This window comes from Mixophyes fleayi, chromosome 3 (assembly GCF_038048845.1).
Source record: "Mixophyes fleayi isolate aMixFle1 chromosome 3, aMixFle1.hap1, whole genome shotgun sequence".
In the NCBI taxonomy this organism is placed as follows: Eukaryota; Metazoa; Chordata; class Amphibia; order Anura; family Limnodynastidae; genus Mixophyes; species Mixophyes fleayi.
In genome coordinates, this window is record NC_134404.1 from 112280855 (window position 1) to 112299326 (window position 18472).

At 39.7% G+C, this 18472-nt stretch overlaps 1 protein-coding gene across 1 annotated transcript in view; it reads left to right on the plus strand.

Annotated features, from left to right (window-relative positions):
* Nucleotides 1–18472, plus strand: part of KCNMB2 (potassium calcium-activated channel subfamily M regulatory beta subunit 2) — a 375173-nt gene that overhangs the window by 328133 nt on the left and 28568 nt on the right. The gene's annotated exons all lie outside the window — the stretch shown is intronic.

Genomic DNA, 18472 nt, shown 5'->3' on the forward strand with positions numbered 1-18472 from the left:
AGTTGACAAAATTTTAAGTTGAACCTGGGTCCAGCAGCTGAACTGAGATGGTGTCCAGTAGATCTTCTAAACAACCCTGTTCTTGGTGTAAGGACAATCCACAGCACTACCAAATAATTTCTAAATTCACACATTTTTAGCTGCTTTACATTTGAGAGAAAATGATTACATTGAAGGTAGGGCACTTAGTCGACCTAAAGCACAGCCACCACTAACTACCACCTGCATGCCTAGATACTCTTGATTTGTAATTATAGTCGGGATATTCCATGAAAGACAACACAGTCTCCTGATTTGATTTCAAATTACATTGTCTAGTTAGAAGAATACTTCTATCAATGATTCATAGCTATTTTGCAAACTGCCACCGACTCCCTGTTAAACAGAATACACTATACAGCTGCAACAATTAGTAGAGTGATACTCAGCTGCCCCATCTGAAAAGATTGGCCCAGTGAAGGTCCCAGAATAGGTACTGTCCCATTCCAGGACCTTCTCTGGGCTAATCTTTTCAGATGTCGCTGACAATGGGGCTCTTTCTAATAAATCTGCCCTTTTGTTTCTAACATAATTCAGTATATCTGTTAATTTTATTTCTCCTGTATTTACTATTCAACATGTGTTGGTCTACACATCAAAAATCGAGAGCGCCTATTTATTCTTGGTTGTGATTTATAATTTAGATTGATAATACAGCCTCATTGACCTGCAATATATTTGTCCTACTAATGAAGAAAATTATGTAAACACTTTAAATTAAATGAATAGTGTGGTTAGCAGGTCTGGTGCACAATTATGTTTTTTATTTCTGGAACACAATGTCACATTGACTGATGTAATCTCCAATAAAGAACATTATTATGATATATGAAATTATAGCAATACAGCATATACCAGTTACTTATTTCTTCATAAAAAAAACATCTCGGCTGAACTCAGCATGACTAGAAAACATATATAAGGATAAAGTACTTCAAGTGGATACTTAATCTAATTACAGCCAAGAGCCTGCATTAAGAATAATGACTTACAGTATGAATCAGTGATATACACGTAGAATAAGGAAATGCCAAGAAGCTGTCTCTTTCTGCTCTATATCTACTAAAGATCGTTTTTTTCCCCCACTAGTTTTAAATTAATTAAAAATCACCATAAAACATTCATTCATTGCCACAACACTCTAATTTGCCAAAAATGTTCTTTCAAAATTAAGTGAACTTGATTTGGTTGATTAAAACATGTAGTTTATCAGTTATGTTCTAAAAATGGCGAAGCTTTTCCCATTAATCAAGTGGAAAACATTCATGAATGGGCCCTTAAAATGACTGTGACCACTGGGGTGCCAAAGCTGTCACTCTAGAGGGTCCCAATTTTTTTCTTGCCCCTGCGCCCCAGATACATGGTGTTTGTGAAGAGGCTGGCACTTTTCAGCACAAATCTAGTAGTTTCGGGGTAGGGTGCAATAAACCATAGTCTGTGACATTTAGGTATCTCAAAAATATATTCAAATGGGGTGACACAAGGCAGAGCTGTGGATATCAGTAACCGTTAACCCCTGAATTACCCACAAAGGGATTTGCTGCAAATATTATCAAAATCCACTCACATCTTTGGGCAAGATCATGATCAGATTAATATATTATTTTCCTAATTACTGATTAGACCATAACTATGACATTTGCTTATACAAATGTTACACTGCACTGATTATATTTCACTGTCATACAATAATTAGGATGTACAGTACCTACTAATGTAATGGCTTAACAGAATTCATGTTTCTGCTGTCTATTTCTCATTCAGACCCCATTTGCAGTGAAAAGCAATATTTTTTTGGGTGTTTATCACAGGGGATAAAAATCCCATATGCTTTCTCCTCTATTTATCAATTGGAGAGTGCCAGGAAAAACTCCATGCCTCAGTGAAGTCTTTCTCCAAACCATAAGATTTTGGCACTAGCAGGGAAAGCTCTGTCTTCAAGGTAACAGCATACTGTGCGTGCAAGGCGCACAAAGCTGACAAAACTGGTGTATATTGCAGGAGAGTTTGGCAGGGAAAGAGAAAATGCTCATATCTCCGGGCTCCATAGGGAAACAGGCAAGTGGCAGACATACAACACAGCAAAAGCAGCTTGTGAAATAAATACACAGTTTGCAAATAATTAAAAGGACTTTTAACCTAATCATGATACAACAAAATTCAATTAAAATCTAAAATATAATAATATAAAATATAAACAGAGAAGGGCCATGCCTCAAGACCCTTAGTCATCTTTTTTATTGAGCTGTGGATTTACCTTCTATTAAGAGTTATTTTTAGCAAGTGTGGAAAAGAAGGAGGGGAGGAGTGTGCAACCTACCAGGGAGGAATCAAGAAGAAATTCGTCTTCGCTAATGATCCTCCTCTTCGGCAAATGAAAACGAAGATAAAAGGTGCTGGCAAAAAGTTAAGCTTTACGTTGCTTGATAAATTGAATAATTTCGCTGTCCCCATAGAGGTCTACGGGGATGGCAGCAGGGGAGGGCTGATAAATTTTACCCTGGGGGGCAAGACTCGACTCAGCAGCCTATTGCGAACATTTTAAAGTAAAAAAATGCAGGTGGCCCAGTGACCCAGCCCAAGGTAGTCCATTTTGGGACTGGCCTGGGAGGCAGATGCCCCCCTTCCCCCAAGTCCAGCCTGCCCCTGGATGGCTGGACTTGGGGGAAGAGGGGAATCTGCCTGGATTTGGTGATAACTAAGTTATCACATTGGAGATACGATAAAAGAGCCTTTATCCAGTGAAAACAGCCGTATTCTCTTGAGTAACAGCCAATTGATCAATAGGCTCCCTAATGTATATATCTCAGGCACTCATTCCTAGATTTGTAATCACACTTTGTGATTACAATGAAAAACAAATACAGTGCAGAATGGCAAAGCAAACGTGGATATTTAAGATTGTATCGCCGGAACATAGTACCACAGCAAAAGAGCCAGTTATGCCACAAAATCCGTTTTGCATTAAATCTCACTGTGATGTTACTCATTTCTATCCAGAGGGTTTCAGCAGCACTAGATAGGTAAAAATGAAAACAAAACAATTAGGCAACTATAGCATAGTTGCCTATTTTCCCCGGAAACTGCGGGTGTAACTATACTGGTATTATTATTTGAAGCCCAATAGCTGAGTAGATATCCAGCAAGTAGTCAGATGTTTGCTGGGTCAGTACACAAGCAGGGTAGTCAGACATTTTCCGGGTCGGTACACAAGCAGGGTAGTCAGACGTTTGCCGCGTCGGTACACAAGCAGGGTAGTTAGACATTTGCTGTGTCGGTACACAAGAGGGTATTCACGAATGCAAGGAAGTGGAGAAAGTAGCAGGAGCTGAACAGGCAGAACACTCAAGTACATGTCTAATTCAGAAAGGTCCTATTATAGGTCCAAACAGGAAACAGGATCCAAGATGGTTTCTCCTTGATGCCATTCTGGCCATCTTAGGTAAGGGAAAATCGGAGGGTAAGTTTGCGAATACAGAAACCTCTAGTGGTCGGAGGTGCAAATATCAAAGTAATTCCTTAAAGTGGGCGACTCCTGGCAGAGCAGGGAAACTTCCCGTTTCCTGACTATTTCTTTACTTAAGTGGTGGGGGGCGGGGCTTAGGTCGTAATTTGCAAGACATGATTCACCTAGTTTCAACCCACACTCCACCTCCCTTCGATCTCCTGGAGCACAACTTGACAAAGTTGGCAAGTATGCTATATAGCAGGGGTGGGCAAACCTGTCCTCAAGGGCCATATCCAGTTCATGTTTTTAGGATTTCTTTAATCATGCACAGCTGAGTTAATATATTTGGCTGGGTCAGTAATTATCCCACCTGTTTCTACAGACAGAAATCCTAAAAACATGAACTGGATATGGCCCTTGAGGACAGGTTTGCCCACCCCTGCTATATAGTCACCTATTGGAGGCAAACATATTCTGTGATTTATTTACCTAATCATATAAAATCTAAAAAATCTTTAGACTGTGTAGAATGCCAAAAATGCAATAGTTGAAAGGAACAGCAGAGATCCAAATAAATTCCTTATTCTCTTTCTAATTCCCAACACCAACCAATTCCGTAGTTGGCAACTGTCCCTAACAGTCCCACTTTCTAATGATTTGTCTCTGGAAATGTCCCTATATTTCAATAGTGGTCAATTGCACAACAGAATTTATTATATTCTGCATAAGATACAATTTCAATATGTTTTTCATATTTATTGAAATTGAGTATATAAAATGTAAAAAAAAAGTAGCAGTAAAGCATAGTGCAATAAACATGCCATAATGGGGATTGAGGTGCCCCAATCATCAGCAAAGCATTTCTGTAAATTATTTTAAAATGTTGAAAGCTATGCAATCCATTTATTATTAGTTGTCTGTATCCTGTATCACTCATCATTTAATAATTCAATACTCCCTATAAATACATTTTTTATTCCCCATTAATATTTTTACAGTAATTCCCTCTATATTCATAAATCACAAGCCATTATAAGCCATTATAAGCTAGGTATGTATTTACTATGACGTTGTTACACATATACATATATTATTTAATTAAACTAAATAATAGCTAAACTATTAATCAAATCTGCATCCTCGGTTAGTCACATAATATTCCCAATACATCAATTAAAATTTGGATTTGAATAAAGAAGTGGGGATCATTCTCTAATAATTCCTAATTAAGCATGTCATTATACACAGTTAATTATCTCATTTTCCGAACTAAACATATATTCATCCTAAATTATAGTCTAATCAATCATTTTCCAGTTCTCAGTGAATCTATGAAAATCATTGCAAAAAATCAATCATTCTATTAACCCTAAATGACAATCCTGCCATCCCCTTTAGTTAAAGGTCAAAATCAACAATTAGCCATTGTATTATACCCATGTTTACCTCTGCACAAATCATATGCATTACTTCTGAGAAATGCAAGTTAAGCGCATTTGAACAGATGTAAAAATAAAAATGAGTGTACCAATGAGAGAGTACTGTGTTACATTTTTACCTGCATTTAACATGCTTTATGCTACAGTGTATTTCTTTTAGTGCTTCTTGGTTCATTTTGTTGTGTCTGACACGTGGCAGCACCGCTGAACTCTATGTAGGGCCGGGGTCGAGTCAGGTCTCTGGAGAAAGGCAACAATATTAACAGCAGCTTTATTATATCCATGTGTAAGAACATCAAACACAGAAACACAGCAACAGGCGTGAAAAGGGAGACAGATAGAAGTGAAGGGGCTATATAAAATGTAAACAGTATTTACCCCAGAAAAAGGTACACAGAGTGAGCCAACATACTACAATCCTTCCTTGCAGTAATCCATACTTGCGCACTCTCCCAAAATATCCCGGAGACTCCTGAATTCTGGGTAGGTCTCCCGGACTCCCGGGAGAGTTGGACATTCTCCCACATCTGCCACTTCCTAGTGAAGTGGGCAGGATTCGGAGCCTCCGGGAATGGCGCCATTTTGGCCCCTCCCTCAGCAATATGATGTGTTTGCGTCATTGCAATGATGATTTGGTGAGTCCCGCCTCCACAAACCCAAGTCACCCTCGGATCTCCCTGAGGCCAACTTGGAAAGGTTGGCAAGTATGTAGTAATCTCTTCCATACTTGACCTGCTGGTGGTCCTTATAAAGGGTAAAGACCTACTTAGTATGAAGAAAGGGGTGCCGCCTTCCTAGGTTTATGAAACAGGTTAACCTATTGCTCACATGTGGACTTCTAGACTGTTTTTATTTCAGTTGAAATTTTTGTGTGCATGTGAAATATTTTATTACATTGCTCGCAATGTCCTGGAAATATAATTCCCCACTGAAGTGCAACATGGAGGCGCAAAAAACGGTCCCATTCAAAGTATGAGCAATACCTGATTTATAACCAGCTTTGAACTAAAGTCATTTGCAGAGTGGAATTGGTCATGCTGCTCTCTGCACAGCTACAAACTCCCCTTAATAATACTCCCCACCACCCCTTTATATCATTTCAATAACCTCGATCCACAAACTGAAATCTTGTTTCTGCTCGATGCCACAACCAGGAGCACTAGTCCATGTACTCATTAGATATGCCTTCACTCTGCCCAACTCCTCCCCTCTACCTGGGAAACTGCAGCTTCTCCACAAAGTGCCCATCTTACTCTGTAAGCATGGGCCCCTTGTGGAAATCTAGATGCATAGCAAGTCCAAAGCAGCTTTTGTACTGTAAAGCGTTTATGTCAAGTGTCCCTGAACTAGTGACATCCCTAAATCTTTTTAGATGTTATGCTAAGGAAGTAAACACCTCCTTTCCAATTTTTATTAAATATGTAGTGTCAGGCGCAGTCCCCGCTGTTCTTCCGCTTTGCGGGGACGGACGCCTGTTAAAGCCGCTCGGGGCACCCTGTTGCCTAGTAACAGGAATGCCGCACCTCCAGCTCCGTCAGGCGCATGCGCCAAGGTCCCTCCCGTTGCTAGGCAACGGGACGCTGAATCAGCCTTCTCCAATCCCTGCTTCCCTGCTCCTATTTAAACCTGGCTCTAGCGCCATTAGGGTGGCAGAGTAACAGGTTTCTGCCTCTAGCTATCCTGTGAGTGTTTTTTCCTGTTGTGACCCAGCTTCCTTGACCATCCACCTGTCTATCTGCTCTCCTGTTGTGACCCGGCTTGTCGACCATCCTGCTATCTGCGTGCCCCTCATTGTTCCTGCGACCTTGGCTTGTTTGACTACCCTCCTGGATTCTCCTTTTGTACCTTGCATCCCGATTGGCTTGACCCGGACCGTCTGACCCTCCTCTCACTACACCGGCAACAGGCTAATAGGACCGTGACCTGCGTGTACTGTGCAGCAAAGTCCAAACCTCCTTGCGGGGGTCTCTGGCGCATATCAGGGGTACGTTAGACTCCGCACCTACTAGCTCAGTAGTGCTAATACCGGTTAGTGTTCTCCTCTATTCAGGCCTGACATGTAGGAGCTGATGCAGAGTGGGACACATGCTAGTTTGCATATGCTCAGATGTAGATTTACAAATTTCTGCCACTTATGACAGCCTAGAGAGGTATGACAGGGGTGTTCTAACGTATGCTGGACAAAAGGATGCAGTCCTGGAAAACAACATATATATGCCTGAGTAAGCTATATTAATTTCTGGCGCTCATGGGCAGGTGTAAATAGCAGATGACAGTTTCCAGCATTGGTGAACCACTTGGAACTTACTGCTTGCAATTGCACCACTTAAGCTGAATGGAGCTTTCTTCGTTGCTGGAGCATATATTATGCTTTTGTGTGTGTGTGTGTATGCAAGAAATGTTTTTTAACTTTTTTGTTTTAGACAGTTGGCAGTTGTTCTGCTGTATCAGAGAGGGTTTTTTAAGTTTTATTGATGACTAATAACAAATTAATTTGTAGCACATTAAACAAATAGATAAAAACATGGGTGCAAGTGGGACGTAAGTAGCTATGATCAGGGCCTGATAAAGGGCTCATGTCGTCCTAGTCTAATACGCTCGTAACAACCCTAGCCTTCCATGACAATCTAAAAGTAAAAACAAACTATTCCTTTATTTAAAATTCAGCTTTCTTCATCACCATCCCCCTACCTTTGCGTGTCTTCAAAATTCAGCTCAACTTGGCTTTTCAAATGGGTCACAGAAATTTGTGTCACTCATTTAGTTTACATTAAAATCAAAACTGTATAGTGGAACAGAGACATGTTAGAGCACTGCTGAAGGTGAAGACGTAAAGGGGAGGGGGGCTTTCACATCCGCACCTGTCGCCATCTACGTCTCTCCTCCATAAAGTGGCCGTCTGAGTATGACTCACTGTCTTCAGCCTTTACCATGGGAATACATCCAAATTAAAACCTTCCTAAATGTTTCTTTCATGTTTTCTTTTTACTTTGGAGAGCAACTATTCTCTATATCTCCTCCTGTCAAAAATTTGCACCACAAAAATGTACCCCACCCTTAAAAAAAAGCCTTGCACCATAGGCTGCAGCCTAATCAGCCTATTGGATAATCAGCCCCTGCCTGTGATACTTGGCTGGCGTAAACCAGGCATATATACTGCTAGTGCCAACCTGAACTGATCTTAAGATGTCTCAAATTTTGAGCATAAATATATCATTTTAAATGTAAATTACACTTGCATTGCGGCCAACTCTGCAAATTCTCCATGCTGTATATGTGAGCAGCAGTAAAGAGGTCAAGAATAATATTTCCATGTGCTCTGTTGATGAAAAAAATAAGCCTAGTCACTAACAGTGATAAGGAATATTCTTCCATGAAAAATATTATATCATTCCTTGCTCCCTACCCCCTGATTTGCTTTGACTTCTATAACAAATACATGAAAATTTAGTAACTGCTCGAGAGTGTTAAGAAATAATGTTGAGTGAAGAATTTAGGTGCATAAATTCAAGAGTAGCGGAAAGGATTATCAAATCAGTTTCTCACCCTCAAAATTAATCTTGAATGTGCATTACCTACAATGTTCTTACAATGCTATATAAAAATAATGGCAAATATGCTAATTATTTTACTTTTTTATTTTTATTACTATTATTTCTAGGTTGTATCTATCATATATATCACCTGTTTGCAGGACTGTATTGGCCCATATCCAGGGAATTCTCTGTGTCTGTAGATTCATTTTGTGATCCCTGGGTGCAGAACACTTGTAAATTCCTTTTCTGCTGCACAGCTTGAGCACTGCTCAACTGGTTCCTGCTCTGGGGGATAGTTAAGGGCTTCCAGACCCAAATGTCAAAGATGATACAACCTTTCCTGTGCTCCTTGATTTCCTACAACATTTATGCTAATTGGATTTCTTGCTGTGGCATACCAGTAAATGCAAATGGCACACTTAATCCCTTAAGATGACAATCTGTTAATGGGTAAGTACACGGCTTAATCACTGCATACCAAATAAATTATCCTAGTGGAATGCATTTAAAATGTTGTAGAAATGCAAGTTTGCTATTTACAGATATATAATATTCATAGTGGGACTCATTTAGAGTAGGAAGTATGTAAAATAAATTGTGTAAGATATGTATTTCTTTACTGAGCATGTGCATCAAAAATACGTAATCATACATCCATGTATAGTTTTTAGATGACTTACGTCTTCTTATACCTGGAGACAGGGTGGGAAAGTATAGGCCAAGTACAGATAGGCCATGTTCACGTAATTGCAGTACAACTAGATATGGACTTATCACCTCTTAAAAGGCGTATGTGTTACGGGTGGAGGAGGGCTGGTACAACAACACTCAAGGATGCTGATGTCTGTTAGCAGCACTCTCTAGCTGCTTCTGATTGGCTGACTGCTAATTGATTCCACCAATCCACTTACATCATTTGCATTGTCGGCGATGTTATAATAATATGTGGCTGGCTATTTAAATAATGTCTACAGTATCCACACTTGTTTACTGATGATTAAGTAAAAGTTTGCGTATTTTTATAAAATTATTAACATTACCTAGGGAAGGATTGAGATCAATTGTAGAAAGGACAGGAAGGAAGTTTGGATAAAGATTTAGGAAAGAGGAGGGGATGGGATGAGTGTGCCATTCTGTTGAAATTTTGATAAGACTTTCAGTTTTCATAATAATTAAGAAAATTTAAATGATTATGTGTGATTGTCCTTGTTCCTATGTGTTTTTTTATTTTAAGAGGTAAATATATTTAGCCAATGGAAAAACTGTGACAATAGTAGAGATGCTCAGGCTCAGTTCTCCGAGAACTGAGCCCACCCGAACTTTTCACCATTTCACAGAGAGACACAGAAGGGGTAGCACGGTTCTTGGCAGTCTCTAATGCAGTCGGGTAGCGTCAGAGCTAAAAAAGAAAGAGGAGAGGTAGCAGTGTTCTTCAAAGTCTCCAGTGACATTCTACTGAGTTATAGCTCACACAGAAACAGGAAACAGGAAAGTGTTGTTTTAAATCTGCAGTCACATTGTACTGTGGTATATAGCTAACACACAAACAGGAGTTGACCATTGCTCCATTGCTATTTGTCATTGCTGAAATAAAAATAATAGGGCTGGCAGTCTTGTTCTAAATCTGCAGTCACATTGTACTGTGTTATATAGATAACACACAAACAGGAGGGGTCCATTGCTCCATTGCTAATTGTCATTGCTGAAATAGAAATAATAGGGCTGGCAGTCTTGTTCTATATTTGCAGTCACATTGTACTGTGTTATATAGCTAACACACAAACAGGAGAGGTCCATTGCTCTATTGCTAATTATCATTGCTGAAATAGAAATAATAGGGCTGGCAGTGTTCTTCAAAATCTGCAGTTACATTGTACTGTGTTATCAAAATGGATTCACAGCAGTACACAGAAGACCAGGAGCACCAAGCAGCTGCTGGCACCAGTCATGATGATAGTAATCCCTCTACGTCATCTGCTAAAGTTAAAGTGCATAGTAATTGTAAGTCAGGGAAACAAAATGTAAAAAACACTCCTTTTACCTTGGTAAATAAAAAAACTCTGCAATCTAGGCAAAGTTATCCGCAGAAAAAATAAAATTGTCAACATGCCACTCTCACTGAGGCATTCATGACCAAGCAAGACCTTGTCATTCTGACTCCAAAAGTGGTGTCCAAATACTTTTACGTGTAAAAGCCGAGCTGGAAGAAAACAGTAATGCATTAGAGGAAAATGTATATTCAGATTCAGAAATGACACAAATCCCTGAGGAGAGTCTATCCATGTGTAAGCCTGACCTTTCTGATAGTGTACCCATAAAGAAGGCCCCTTTCAGCATTTCTGCAAATGTGTGCATGAGCAGCCCAAGTGTAGCCGGTGATACACAAATTGAGGATGCCACTTTGGAATTGCAACAGGATGATGGGGATATTTGTGTAGCTGATGAGGGCGCTAATGAGAATGTTGATGAGGATAAATGTTGTTTGTGTAAGTCCTGCACCAGTAAAGCAGTTTTTGCATGTGATAAGAAGAAGGCGATTCTCATGCCTGGACATAAGACCAAAAAATCCACCTCTTAAGTGTGGATTTATTTCTACCCAAATCCTGACAACAGTTGTCTAGCCATTTGTAGCGTTTGTAAAGCAACAGTCAGTAGAGGTAGGGACCTTAACCATCTAGGAACCTCATCCATATTATGCCATTTGAAGCAAGTTCATGGCAAGCTGTAGGGAAAATCGAAAACTTATGCTAAAAATAACAAGTAGTCCAGCATCAGCTAGGTCCCTTCTCTCAGCTAGATCCCGACACCTTCAATCTACACCCACAACACCTTCCTCATTAATATCCTCAGTAGCGATCGGCGTTAGTCCTGCATCCAAGGTGCTAAAGCTAGATGACTCCTCCACTATCCTGGATTACTCCGAAGAATTCATGGGCATTATTCCCACTGCTGCTGCTGCTGCTGGGGTGGATGTGTATCCCAGGAGCAGGACAAGAAGAAGACTACTAGTAGTTTACAACAATTGACTGTTAAACAATTATTTGCAAGAGGAAGCAAGTATGAAAGCTGTCACCCAGTTGCAAGGCGGATCACAGACACCATAGCGACTATGCTAGTATTAAATCTGCGTCCAATATCCACTATTAATACAGCTGGTAATGTAAGTATGCGGGCATGGACAATGTACTTTACAAAGCGTGGTACATTGTCCATGTCTGCATACTTACATTACCCCTTAACAGCACCGATAACAGTGTTGCGGATTTCAGTGACATTACCAAGTCACGCCGGATTCTTCATTCATCACGGTTGCTACCAGTCAGTTGGCACATTAGTTGTCCTGGAGCCTTCGTCAAGAAGGAGCCCTTCGGTGTGAAGATGTCGGGGTAAGTGTTGTTGGTGTAGTCAGCATCGATATGCTGACTACCACTGGCCATTATCATGTCTTATCCTGCTTGGACTCTCATCAGGATATGTCCTCTCTGATAACACCACCAATATTTTGAGAGCGTTACAGCTGGGTGAATTCCATAACATTCCCTGTTTTGCTCATACAATAAACCTGGTGGTGCAGAGCTTTTAAAAAAAATGACAGGGAGGTGCAGGAGATGCTGTCTGTGGCCCGTAAAATATCTGGACATTTCCGGCTTTGGGCAACAGCATATAGGAGATTTCAGTAGCTACAAAATCAATTTAATTTACCCTGCCACCAACTGAAACAAGAGGTGGTAACAAGGTTGAATTCCACCCTGTATATGCTTCTGAGGATGGAGGAACAAGGAAAAGCCATACACGCTTGCTCCACAAGCCATGACATTAGGAAAGAAGGGGGGAGGTATTTTACTCAAGCGCAGTGGAGAATACGTTCCATGTTGTGCAAGGTGCTGAAACCATTAGAAGTAGTCACCTGTGAAGTGAGTTCAGACACTGTTAGTTTGAGCCAAGTGATTTCCTTAATTAGACTTTTGGAAAAGCAGCTTGAGAAACTGAAGGAGGAGATTAAACAAAGCAATTACCCTAAGTATGCCGGACTTATACATCAAGTACTTTATTTGCTTCGCCAGGATCCGAGAGTTATCAAAATCTTGAAATCGGATCACTACATTTTGGCGACTGTGCTTGATCCTAGGTTTGTTTCCAACTGACCCAGATCTGAAGATATGCAAGGAGCTCCAGATGAGCAAGATGACAGCTCAAGTGTTATGTGACAGGACGGCATCTCCTTCTTCAGTTTCTCAGTCAATTGCTGCTAGGTAAAAACTTAGCTTTCCCAAGAGACCCAGGGATGATGCAGATGACTCAGCACAACATTTTGACATCTGGGGGTAAATGTATGAATCTCCGGATTCTTCATCTCTGGCGTGTTCAGCCTCTTCAGCGCTTAAATTTAAAGCGGCGCTGCATTGTAAAGGGAAACTTCCCTTTACAATGCAGCGCCGCTTTAAATTTAAGCGCTGAAGAGGCTGAACACGCCGGAGATGAAGAATTCGGAGATTCATACATTTACCCCCTGGTCTTGTTTACTGTAAAAAAAATTACCAAAATTAGTGACACCTCTGCTGTAACTCCACCTCATCCTACTATCAACTATCAACATCCAAAGAATCGTGGAGGATTATTATTAATTTTTTTGAACGGTATAAAGACAACAGTTTTATTAGCAATGAACAATGATGCTTGCAGAAGTAATGTAAGCATGGATGTCTAAATAGATGTGTATATGTATTACTCAAACCTTCCACTTTGCTGCTGTTTCATCAGTATTGCACAAAGTGTTTGTAATCTGCACTTTAAGTCAAAGGTAGCTAACTATATTGTAAATTTTTGGGAATTGGGGCTGATTCGAAGCTCAGTGATGACCTTGCTTTTTGCTGTGAATTTCTATGGGTTTTTTTTAGTGCATTGTCTGGAACAAGATACAATATACTCATGTCAGAGTGCCAATGTTTTACATCTGGCTGATTTACCCTTCTGAAGTTTGTTTTCAATTATCTTTTCAATTGCTTCTCTCTCGTATGTGTGACCACATACTTTGTTTTTCACTGGGTTCACCATCTCCAACGCGCTAGGGAACCCTGGATTGGTCTTGGTCTGATAAATTAACGCATCTCGGGGGGAGGTTAGCGATCGTCACCGTGTATTAGCTGTAGAATTACCATAGTTATCCAAGGAACGAGTGGAGCGATCAAATGAATCATAACTGATTTATTGAGCCATTCTTAGTGTCACTGTACCGGCTGTGTGCTCAGGGTGACGGCGATCTCCTCATCTTCATCTTCCAAAGCTTAGTCTGCATGGGCCGGTGACACACCTATTTGTTTTCTGAGGTCTCTTATCTGTTATTTAAACTGGACATATTTATCGTCCTGCATCAGGGCCTCCTCTGTATAGTCTTCTGAAGCGCAGTGTAGGTCTCATGTACAAGCTTAAATCCGGGATCTCATCCGGTGGGTCACGTTTTAACTTAAGTACGGTCTCCTCAACTGCATCTATATATTAGTTTAAATCTCTGTTCAATACACCGTATTCCAACATGACAGATTCCATGCTGCCCACACGTTCCATGTCACAGGCTGTCTGAAGCAGATCTAATGCAACTCCAGTTGTAATATCCATTCCTGTGTCTACATAACTTTGGCAGTTCTTAAGGGATGAGAGGGAGGTATCCACAGATGAGAAGGAGATTAAAGATGCAGCACGAGCAGACATGGTTTAATAATTTAGTTAGGCTTAAGGCAGCTAAGCTATTGGTAGCTTGTTTTGTGGGGACCCAAACAAACCAAGCACTTCAGCTACAAAAGTGACACTGCTTGTCGCTGGAGTGCTTGGTTTGTTAAACTGTAAATGTCCTTTTCAATATCTTAAATAAGAACAATTCCATCTTGCACCACTTTTCTTTTCTGCCACTGCTGTGTGGCAATGTTTCCTAGATGTGCTATGAATTGCTGCATATTTGTGTCGTTGCTCTTTCGCTCAGTATCCAGCCAGTCTTTGTCCGAGTGTGGATGAAAATATTATTGTGACCTGTGAGGTGGTCAAAATTGACTGGAAATGACTGGAAATTAGTGTTATTGAGGTTAATAATAATGTAGGAACAAAATAGAGTAAAATTATGTGGGGTCAGTGAACACCTCTAAATAATAGTACTAGCTAAATTGGTGAAGAACCCAAGATAGTGTACTCAATGGAGAAAAAGCATACACATATATACATATATATATATATATATATATATATATATATATATATATATACGCTATGTCATGTGCAAAAGTATCAAGACCAGCAGTTGGGTGTTTGACAATGGGTATGGATAGGGTCCAAATTCACATGGTGACACACACTGTATGATAAAAATTGTCGGTAGGATCCATACTGGCATGACACAGTATGACAATAGTATGAATTAGGTCCATATTGGGATGATGATGAGTATGGGTTAAGTGTATATTCAAATGAAAACATTCATGAATACATTATAAGAACAATGAGACGGTTCTTACCTTTTTTGGGCATGGTAAAAATTGTCTTTGTAAATTATCTTTGTTTCCCATAGCTCGGTTTTTATTATTAATGTACATAATTCACTTTGCTGTAACCTACTGAGTTAGCATTTATAAAGAAATATCACAATAGGAAACTGGACACTAGTACAGAATTGAAATGTTAGGATACAAGTGGTATACTGGTAGTACAACATAGGTTTGTAGGAAAACCTACCCTAAGTGGTATGGGGATTTTAGTTCTGTCATCTCATCTCCCCCAGTTTATTATTATTACAGAACTTTAGCAACTAGTAGGAGCTGTTTGTCAGAAGGAAGAGCAAAGGCTTTGCCACAGATGAATTTCAGCATTTGATGAGCTTGGACAGGAGGTTTTTATACAGATGGATCTACAGCACAGTGCTTTCTGTAGCTCTAAAAGATCAATTCCCCTCCTCCACAGCAGGTAACAGTGAGTATTCAGGAAATGGATCCCTTCCAATGTTACACACTAGACCAATGATGAGCAGCCTCAGGTAACAGTGAGTATTCGGGAAATTAATCCCTTCCAATGTTACACTCTAGACTAATGGTGAGCAGCCTCAGGTAACAGTGAGTATTCGGGAAATTAATCCCTTCCAATGTGACACACTAGACTAATGGTGAGCAGCCTCAAGTAACAGTGAGTATTCGGGAAATTAATCCCTTCCAATGTTACACACTAGACCAATGATGAGCAGCCTGACACTTTGGGGACTGCAATGATGAGCAGCCTATCTGTAATGTCATATTAGCAAGCACTTTAGGCATGTATTGCAAGCTATAACAAATCTGGCAATAAACTAGGAAGGATCTGGGGGCCACAGGTTAAGGCTCGGAGGGCCACCAGCAGCCCTAGGCCTCCTGTTTTCCATCGCTGCTCTACACATAGTACAACATTAGTTGCTACACATTCATTTGGAGTATTTAATATTTAGCAGGGTCAGTATATTAAGCTCATAAGTAGTTTATTAAAATGAAGGATTGGCAGAGGGAAGTTTAGAAATTGAGGAGCCATGTCTTGGTTACCACCCAGTGCTACCTTTATCTACCACTGGTGATTATATTACTGAGGGCAGGGTTGTATGAGGTAGGATTTAGCGCCTAAAGTTTATGCAGCCATAACCCACAATGCCAGGAATACAGCACTAGCTAGTGGTGTTACTTTAACTTTATTTATGTTGTATACATGTTATTACTAATGATTGCTTATTGTTTTAATAAGAATAGAGCCTTATAAAGCAATGTGAGAGGCACAGACCAAGGTTGAAGGAAAGCTAAAGTAATTTCAAACTGTGTGGGATACTTTCAGGGCCTTTCTAGATCTTAGATTTTTTGACCATCATCTAATTGTCCAAAGATCGAGAGTAAAATCACTTTCTCTATCAGGACAATCTAAACCATGCTTACTTACATGTTCCCATGAATCCAAGTAATCAAAAATATGTTTGCTGCTCAGTATTTCACCATCATTACTTATATCAGCCCCTTGTCTTGTTCTAGCCACACTGGCAAGAACATTTACAATGATAATGGTAGTACTGGAAGCAGCAACGAGATTCCAGGACATTCACATTTATGCTTATCTGGACGACATCTTAATCGCAACCAGGGCAAAAGACTTTCTTGTAACCAAGATAGATTTAGTCTTGAAAGAATTTCAGAGACATGTCTAGTTGATAGATTGGAAAAAGTTCAGTCTTCAGCATGTCCAAAGATTCCAGTTTCTCGGTGCATTCATAAATAGGTATCAGGTCATCTCTGAGAATGTCATCTTCCCCTAGAATGCCTGCAGGAATTCATCAGCATGATATCCTACTTTATGAGAAATCTTCAAATGACCATGGTCATGGTAAAATGGGCAATGCTGCATATACGTCTTCTCCAGACTAGAACAGACAGATGCCAGTGAAAAAAAACATCAGTACATATCTGTGAGATTGAATGATGCAAGGAACATGGTATAAAACTATTCAGAATCGCTTTTCCAACTTCAGTTCCCTTTGTGATAAAATGCCATAAAAATTCTATACATCTCAGCAGTCAGTTAACTGAACCAACATGAAGGCATTTAGCCCATTTCCGATAAAGCTGAGTGATGCCATAGCGGTTTGAGTGGAGACAGACATTTATTAGAGCTGTCAGCAATTTACCTGCTAATCCATCTTATACTGAAGGTAAAGATTCTCAGTTGAGTCAACTGTCATCAGATGGGAGTTGGATCAGACCGGCTTTGAGCAGATTGTGTCTATGTGTGGGACACAGTAATCAGAGGCCTAAAGAGGTATCATGAACAGCAAACTACCACTATTCTGCTTGAGATACACAATGATGAAAGGAAGTATGTGGACACCTTTTCTTTTCCTTGATGTTTTCCACTGGCCTTGATATTTCCTCCTCTTCCTCTGAAGTATAGCAGAGGACAAAGTGGAAATTATCATAGTCCTATATGGTGGTCAAGGATGGCCTTATTTCTTCAACTTTTCATGAATTTTAAAGCTATGCTTATTTTTTCACCAGGTTCAGGTGGTTCATTACCATCTAACTCAAGAAATGTAATGACTCAATTCAGTTGGCCAACAAGGGGAGAATGGTATAACTTGAATGGTGCACACTCCTTAGAGGTCTAAATATACAGGACAACAGAAATTAGAAAAACTGACTTTCTTTTAATTCTTCATACAAGAGTCAGGAGGGGAGAAAGGGACAATAGTAATATTGATTATTACTGTATCAAGCAAGCTTATAAACAGAAAGCAGTGACAGAGCTGGATAAAACTAAGGCACACACAACCAGGTCTATGTCCACTTCTTTGGCTTTTCCTGCTCTTGGTCCATGTGTGTGAAGCTTTTTAGAGTAATATTTACAAACACTAGATTTGTAGTTTATTTAATAAAAAAGCATTATTAGTATTTTTTTTAATATTTTTATTCTATAGTGTATAGATAGCTATTTCATTATATATTTCAGTCACTGACCAAGTTTGGTCATTTAGAGATGGATTTATTAGCATCCAAACGTTCACATAAAATGCATGCTACAAAAATGGGGCATTTATTTGGTTATTTTGAGTTCTCTTAAGATGCATATTAGTCCACCAATAATTGTGTCACAATTATGTAAATACACCTTTACTATACTCGGTCTAGGTTTGCATGCCCCATACCTCTCCCGTTTCGCCTTCCCAGACATAAGCAGACACAGTCCAGGAATACACAAAAATCTTGGTACAGATGTTTGGTGAAAATGTGTGTTTTACATTAGAAAAAATGACTTATGCTCAGCCCCTAAATCTCTACATTATTGGCAATAACATCAATGACACATACTTTATAACAAGAAACTGTTAGTACCTAACCTTCTAAAGAACCACTCTAAAGAATAAGCAATGCATCAATACAGCAAATGAACATTTGCTGTTGTCTATTTTGTCTCTAATGAAATGTAATGTACAAAGTGTAATTGTATCTAACTCTGCACAAGATTTT